We start from the raw sequence: 7861 nt of genomic DNA, 5'->3' as shown, positions 1-7861 counted from the left end.
TCCAGATGCTGCAGATGCTCCAGGTGCTGCAGATGTTGCAGGTGCTGCAGATGTTGCAGGTGCTGCGGATGCTGCAGGTGCTCCAGATGCTGCAGGTGCTGCAGGTGCTGCAGGTGCTCCAGATGCTGCAGGTGCTGCAGATGCTGCAGGTGCTGCAGATGCTCCAGGTGCTCCAGGTGCTCCAGATGCTGCAGGTGCTGCAGATGCTCCAGGTGCTGCAGGCACTGCAGGTGTTGCAGATCTCCTGGGCGCTGTGTGTGTGCCAGCAGTGGCAGCTCTGTCTGCACTCTCAGCACACAGCAGGGCTCAAGGCCGCTTCCCTTTTCCATCTGTGGCAATTCCACATTGCTGATCCACAGGGATGTGTGAAAGTTCAGCATGTCACAGTCCAGCAGCTCACTGCACTGCTGCCTGCTTCGCTGTCTGAGCCTCGAGTGACTCTGCCCCAGCTGCACGGCAAATTTTGGACTATTCCTCTGAAAATCTGCCTGCACCAGCCAGTCCTTTCAATAGGGAAAGGTTAAAAAAATATAAATCACTGAATTCAGCCCTTATATGGATGGAGGGGAGAACTAGCAGGAAGAACAAACAGAATTAGTAGAAGTAAAAAAGTGCATCTTTTTATTAGATAATAATCTCTTTATTAGATAATAATCTCTTTGATCTTAGCTCCTCAAGTATGAAACAGATCAATAAAAAGCTAAAGAACAAATTAAGGTTTTTGAAAAAAGAACAGTGATTATTTTTAATTCTTCTATATCTGTTAAGAAGCTTTTATATTTTAGTATTTAGACTGTTTCTTGAATGTGTTATGTGGAATCAAGATACTAATTTAATGATTAAAAATCTTAAAATTATTTTCTATGATATGTATTTTAAATTCCCACATATGGATGTATCTGAAAATGTATATTTTGAAGCAGAATTTCAGAAAGCAAAGAATTAATTTCAAAGAAAAGAGAATGGTGGAAAATTAAAACATTAAATGGGAGATATACCATTGAAAAAGTATTATTTTGCTTTAGAGGGATCAGTGTTGCAGGTCTTGTGGTTGTCATGAGTAAGCAGCTCTCTGAAGTTAAACATCAGGAGATTAAGGAAAAAATTGTTTATGTTCAGGGCTAAACACTGTGTTCTGCAGTTCTTAAGCACTGTTTTCTGCTATAATCTTTATGAGCAGGCAAGTGCTTTGCTCTCCTCTGACATGGTATTTCATGCCAAGATCTTTTTGATCAAAACCAGTAGGGGATTATTTTAATTAATTATAAATCAACAGCCAAGGTTCATTAACATTTTTGTTAGAGATTATCTTATTACTCTGGTTTCAAGACACTGAGTGTTCAGGTACTAGCTTAGGAAGTTAGTTTTGTTTTCCATGATAGCATTAATCTTGTGTATGGATTCCCAAAAGAGTTTGGAGCTCAAATTACAGCTGTAAAGAGAAGTAGAGGGTTTTGGAAGACCGTGTTATTCCTTTATTGACACTGAATATTTTTACCAGCCTGGCTTAAAATTTTCAGCATTGTGTGCTTGTGAGCACAGAGCAGTTTCTGGCACTGGTAGCCGAAACAAAACACAGTTCCAGGGTGTCTGACCTCTTGATGCACTTGTCAGAACCTTCCTGGTGTCACTGGGAGTGAAGAGTGTGGTAGCAAGCCAAATTCCAGCTGGTGTGGTGAGTTTGGAAGGAGATGGGGCCGGTGTCAGGTGGATTTTGGGAGCTCCAGGTGGATCTCACATGGAGTTTGCTGGCCTGGTCACAGTGCCAGGATGTGGAGCATGGGCAGCAGCTTGGAAGCCTGCTGTGTTTCCAGATGTGCAGCCTGGTGGAGCACATGCATCCCCTCTGCAAGGTGGGCTCCTGTGTCATCCATCCCCCCGAGGCTGGGGCGAGCACAGCAACACGGGAAAGGCTTCCCTAGGGGAGAGCAAGAGGGAAGGAGAGCTGCCCTGGATCCTCACCATGCCAGTACCTGGGTCTCCAGCACAGTTCAGGTACTTTGGAGGCTCACAAGGAGCTGGCAGTGATGCAGGCAGTGCATTTGAACAGCCTGGATGGACGCTCCCCACATGTGCAGAGCTGCTGCTGCAGGGCCAGCCTGGGAGCACGAAGGCAGCAGAAAACAGGAGGCTGTCATGTGCAAAAGCACCAGAGCAGCCCAGGCTCAGCCTGCCCTCAGTGCCCAGGACTCTCAGGATGGACAGTCCAGGTGTTTAGAGCTGCCCACAGGAATTTAGGAGTTTGGGTTTGCACCGGGGTTCCCAGTGACCTTCAGATTATTCCTGGTGATGTTTCGTACCTGACTCAGTGCCCATTATGCTGCTTGCAGCTCTTTGGGCAGGCAGGAAGTGGTTTCCCATCCTCAGCATGCCCTAGCACATAGAGAACATTCCATCCTCCCAGATTCAGGTTCCTAGGTGGCCTTCCCCTGGATGGAACAGGTTTTCTTCACCTTTTCTTTGTAAGGTGTCATGACAGTCAGTGGAAAGAGGTAGCTCTGCCTGGGCTGCACCCCATCCCCTCACTGAGAGGAGGGAAGAAAAGGCATCTTTTGGAAGTCCCAAGTGTGTGGAGTCCCAGGGCAGTGACTGCAGCAGGTTTTGGTGAGACCTGCCCTTGGCAGAGCCCAGCAGTGCTGACCTGCCAGCCTCTCTCCTGGGCAGGGCTGGAGACAGGAGGGCACAGTCACCATCTCCCCACTTCTGCTCTGGGGGTCCCTGTCGGGGCTTGGCACCTCTCTCTGCTCTGCTCTGTGCTCTGCTCTGGGCTTGGCACTGCTCTCTGCTCTGGGCTTGGCACTGCTCTGTGCTCTGCCCTGCTCTGGGCTTGGCACTGCTCTGTGCTCTGCTCTGGGCTTGGCACTGCTCTGTGCTCTGCTCTGCTCTGGGCTTGGCACTGCTCTGTGCTCTGCTCTCTGCTCTGGGCTTGGCACTGCTCTCTGCTCTGGGCTTGGCACTGCTCTCTGCTCTGGGCTTGGCACTGCTCTGTGCTCTGCTCTGCTCTGGGCTTGGCACTGCTCCCTGCTCTGCTCTGGGCTGCTGATGGGGGAACTTTGTGTTCTGAGGAGTGCTGGGCTGCCCTGCTTATTCTACAGCTGCTTTAGGGCTGCTGAGGGGAGGGGAGGTGCTCTTCATCTGCCATCATTCCTCATTCCAGGGCCTGGAGCAGGCTGTGCTGGGACCTTCCTAAAGCAGATTTGAGGCAGTTTGTGCAGGGTTGGTGGAGGTTTGGTATCAGACCAGCTGCTGGCTCCGTGGGTCTCCAGGCTCAACCTTGTCCCTGTTTTGCAATGAGTTGTGTCCTGAGCATCTGCAGCCCTCTGGGGCCTTAGGGCTGCTCTGCTGGGGGGATGCTGAGCTCTTTCTTGCATTAATGAACACAGCTTTACCTTTGGCAGCAGCAAAGGGAGCTGCCAGAGATCTTACACAGCATTTCAAATGTCAGCAGCTGCCAGCCCCTGCTCTGGCAGGGAAATGTTGTCCCAGGACAGGTGCAGGGAATGGTGCTGTGGACACAGCGTGAGTCAGGCAGGGCAGGGACCTGTGTACAGAGGATCCTGACACAGGTGAAATGGCCCTGGAAACCTCCCAGGCAGTGCAACCTGTGCTGCTTGTGTGGTGTGTAAGGAAATGCTGCTGGCTCCTGCCTGCTGTGGTTTGTATCCAGCCCTGACTGGGAGCAGCTGTCAGTCTGGGGTGTGTGCTCTGTACAAAACTCTAGTCCTTCACAGTAAAGTAAGGATTTTACAATTATTTTACAATTACTTTACAATAAAGTAATCCTGTGGTGCTGGGGGTCTCTTGGCTGAAAGAGTAGGGCAGAGCATGGGTGGTAAGAGTGTTGAGAGAATGTACTTTCTAAAAGCAATAATTTTGGTCACATGGATCTCAATTTTAATTCTTTCTAATGGACTTTTTCTTTCAAATGTTTGTAATTTATCTGCTGATTGAGCTGAATTAATGTGGGATAAATAATAGAAACAGTTTGTAACTCCTGTCCTTGCTTATGGCATTGCCTTTGTGAATAGATGTGTCTGAGAGCATTTGTTTCTTCAGCATTTGGGTTAGAAGGCTTGGCTGCAGAATTTGGATCTTGTATTTGCTGTTAGCATGGGAAGTAGATTTCTTTCAGTACTGTTCCTTCCTTGCAATGAATTGTGCTGCTGTTTAATTTAGGTGCAGGGCCATTTCCCTCTCCCCTGTGATTCAAGGCAGGGCCTGTTGGATGTAAGCTCACCTTCCAGGGGTGTCCACATAGGTGGGGACAAGTTCCAGATCATCTGGCCTGAATCCAAATCCTTTCCTGAGGCTGAAGTCTCCTTTCTTTAAGGCAGCTGTTCAGGGAGGAGAGCTGGGGGAGCTCTCTCCTGCGGGGTGCATTGTGGAATGTGGGGTCTGGGTGCCAGGCTCAGGGATAAAATCACAGCCTGTGATGATAAAATCACAGTCTGTGATGATAAAATCACAACCTATGATGATAAAATCACAGCCTGTGATGATAAAATCACAGCCTGGGCACTGTGATGGGCTGGGGCACTCAGCACAGTGCTCTGCATGTGGAATTCATTGTGCCCTTCCCTGGGCTGGGAACGTGGGCCTTTGCATGGGTGCTGCCTTTGTCTTCCTGCTGGGAACCAAGGGTTTATGTTAAGCACCCAGACAGATTTTAAATTCTTCCAGGCAGGTAGAGCTGTGCTTTTGGTACCACCAGCAATGCAAACACTTCCAGAGAGCCTAACTCCAGACTTGCTGTTGGGAATGCTCTTGACTAGGATAAGAGTCATCCATAAAGCTTTGGATGTTCCAGGTTTGTCACCTGCAAGACAATTTGCATCCACAGCAAAGCTCCTGTCCTGCTCTCAGCCCAGGGCTGGATGGCAGATTTCTCCTCTCTGAGACAAGGAGGCTTTCTCAAACAGGGAAAATGCAAGTCTCAGACCTTCAGAGACTGACTGTCCCTACTGCCTAAGGACTTACAAACAAAGATAATCAAAGCAGTTGTATTTGTCTTTTAGGGGGTTTGTCTCTTCTGACCTCGGAATTCGAAGAAAAATGAAAGCATGATAAGACACTTCTCTAACTGCACATTTTCTGCTAATACCCTGACCATTCTTCACTCTGCTCTTCCTTATTTATGGCCACTGCCTTCTTCAGCCTTCCCTCTTCTGCAGCCACAGACAAAGACTTTTATCCTCTTTGCTTGCCACATTTCTACACAGCCAAGTAGATCTAACAGGGTCCTTAGGGGAGTCCTTCTGCACATTCCTTGGCTCTTTATGGTGCCTCTTGGGAACTGAAAGGGCACTTTTTGTGAGCAGGTAATGAAACCAAGAATTCCAGTATAGAAAGGAATAAAAACAATGTTCTTGCAAAGGTGTTTTGAGGATGCCTCTATGATTTAATTTTTGGAAACAGATTTGTGGCACAAGAAATTACTCTCAAAGCCTCACTGCAAGTCTGATCCTGGTCCTTTGGCTGCCTAAACCTTGGCACTGCCTCAGGAGGAAGCATTTAGCTTCTGCTCTTCTTTTTAAGTGAGGAAGGGGGGAAACTGAAAGCTCTAAGAATTAAAGTGGACATGCAATTTTTAAACTCTCCAATCAAAGTGATTATTTATGGAGATTTCAGAGTAGTTACTAGTGCTGCACTGGCTATTTAAAATCCATCATATGGCTGAGGATGGTGCCACTCAGTGCACTTGGATTGCCTAATGCCTTTTTCTGGGCACTGTAAACTCCAGTAGTTAGGTGAGGTGTTGTTTCAGCCAGGGTTAGTTTGGTGCTGATGTGCAGAGTGAAGAACTCTGGAGAAAGCTGTAATACCTGGGGGACATTCCCAGGCAGAACTGAAGAGAGAGATGTGAAATACAAACCCAAGGCTTTTTTCTGCAGCAGCCACCTCATCTGTGTGAAGCCTTGAGGAGGGAGCAGTTTGATTTTGAACACTTTGATTTTGACTGTGTTTGGTGCTGCTGCTCCCCTGGCTGTGTGCCTCAGTGTCTCACAGCAGTCTGTGCTGTGTTGTTTGGGTACATGGGATGCTCAGTGTGTCTGGGGGCTGCTGCAGCTCAGAATCCTGGAAACAGCTGAGGTTTATGGTTTGGAACTATCCACTTACATGTCATCAGCAATTTTGCATCTTCTCACTTTTCTAAAATGTGAGAATTTCTTTACTTGTTTGCATTATTTATTTCTACTTAGCAAACATCCAAGTCCAACTCTCACTGAAAACAGCTGAAACAGTTGAGCTTAGAGTTTTGTGTCACACATAGAAACCCTGAGACAATCAGAGCAGTGAGGAGTGCTGTTATTTGGAACCCAGAGAAGGAAGTTTTTGATTTTTAAAACTGAGAGTGACCCAGGCAGTCTCCTCTCCTGTACACTGGCCATTTATCTGTACATTAGGAGAAGTCAGACATTAGAATCCTTTTGTGAAATGTTAACTGCAGCTCGACATTCTTTACTCTTTGAATTTATAACATGCCTTAATTTCATTTAAAAACCAGCTTAAGGTTTTCTTTGGAGCACAATTCCTTTCTTTATCAATGTGCTAAGAGGGTTGGTGTGAACCAACAGATTCACATCTCTCAGGGTCTGCAGGGAGACCATTTTTATTTTAATAGTATGCTCTAACAGCATATTAGCTTTGTTTCCTTGTGCTCAGTGATCAGATAGTCAGAAAGAACGTGGAAAGAATATGGAAATTTCAAGTGTGGGGGCAGCCTGACAAAGATGCACACGAACATTTGTCTTTACCAGGCATGATGTGATTTGTGACACTCCAAATTTTGTAAATTACTGTATATACTGGATTATTTTCCCAATAATTTCAAGACTTCTCTCTTTTCCTAAGCTCTCCCAGTTAAACCTGGAAGAAGGCACTAAACTTGTTTAAGTTGTGTGAATTTGAAGGTTAGAGTGATGATAAAGAACATGCCAGAAAAGAACATGGCAAGGTGAAAGGCAAATCCAAGAGGTTTGGAAAATAATGAGAGACAAAGCGAGAAAAAGGGAAAATTAAATGTGATCTCTACAAATAAATGGGAAATGGGAAAGTGCATGGATGCTGATCATGGAAGGAATAAGCATTTGCAAAAGAACAAGCAGGACACTATCCAGCTGCTTTTTTTGTTTTGTTTTTGCACTGAAAAGACATTCTGGGATGAACCAAAACATTTCCCCAGGTGCTTTTATGGGACAGAAGGCAAAAGCAATAAAGCCATTTCCTGGTACTGCACTGGACAGTGATAATTGAGAAAGCTTCATTTAAAAAATCTATTAAAAAAACACTAAAACATGAATATCAAGTGAAAAAAACTCAGTCTCTCTGACCTTCCTGTCCCTTTTGTTGCTGAGAAAGCTGAGCCTGGTGTGTGGGATCCCAGAGGGTGAGGGACACCTCGCCCCCAGCAGCTCCTGCTGGCACCACTTTTGGGGGTGGAATTAGAGGGGGGTGGGAGGGGAAGCTGGAATTGCATGAGGAGGGCTCTGTGGGTTGTTTTCATGGAGCTGGAATAAACAGCTGTGCCAGCTGTGCCAGCTGTGCAGCACAGGGCCTCCTTTGTCATCCAGCCTGACGGGACTGGGGATGGGAACATGGAGCTCAGGCCCTGCATCTGCCAGGGGAGCACGTGGGATGGGAGAGCACGTGGGATGGGGGAATCCATGGGATAAAGGAGCCCATGGGATGGGGGAACCCATGGGATATAAGAGCCCATGGGATAAAGGAGCCCATGGGATAAAAGAACACATGGGATATAAGAGCCCATGGGATAAAGGAACCCATGGGATGAGGGAACCCATGGGATAAAGGAACCCATGGGATAAAGGAGCCCATGGGATAAAGGAGCCCATGGGATAAA

The sequence above is a fragment of the Parus major genome, chromosome 5 (assembly GCF_001522545.3).
Source record: "Parus major isolate Abel chromosome 5, Parus_major1.1, whole genome shotgun sequence".
Classification (NCBI taxonomy): Eukaryota; Metazoa; Chordata; class Aves; order Passeriformes; family Paridae; genus Parus; species Parus major.
Note: the sequence above shows the minus strand (reverse complement) of the source record.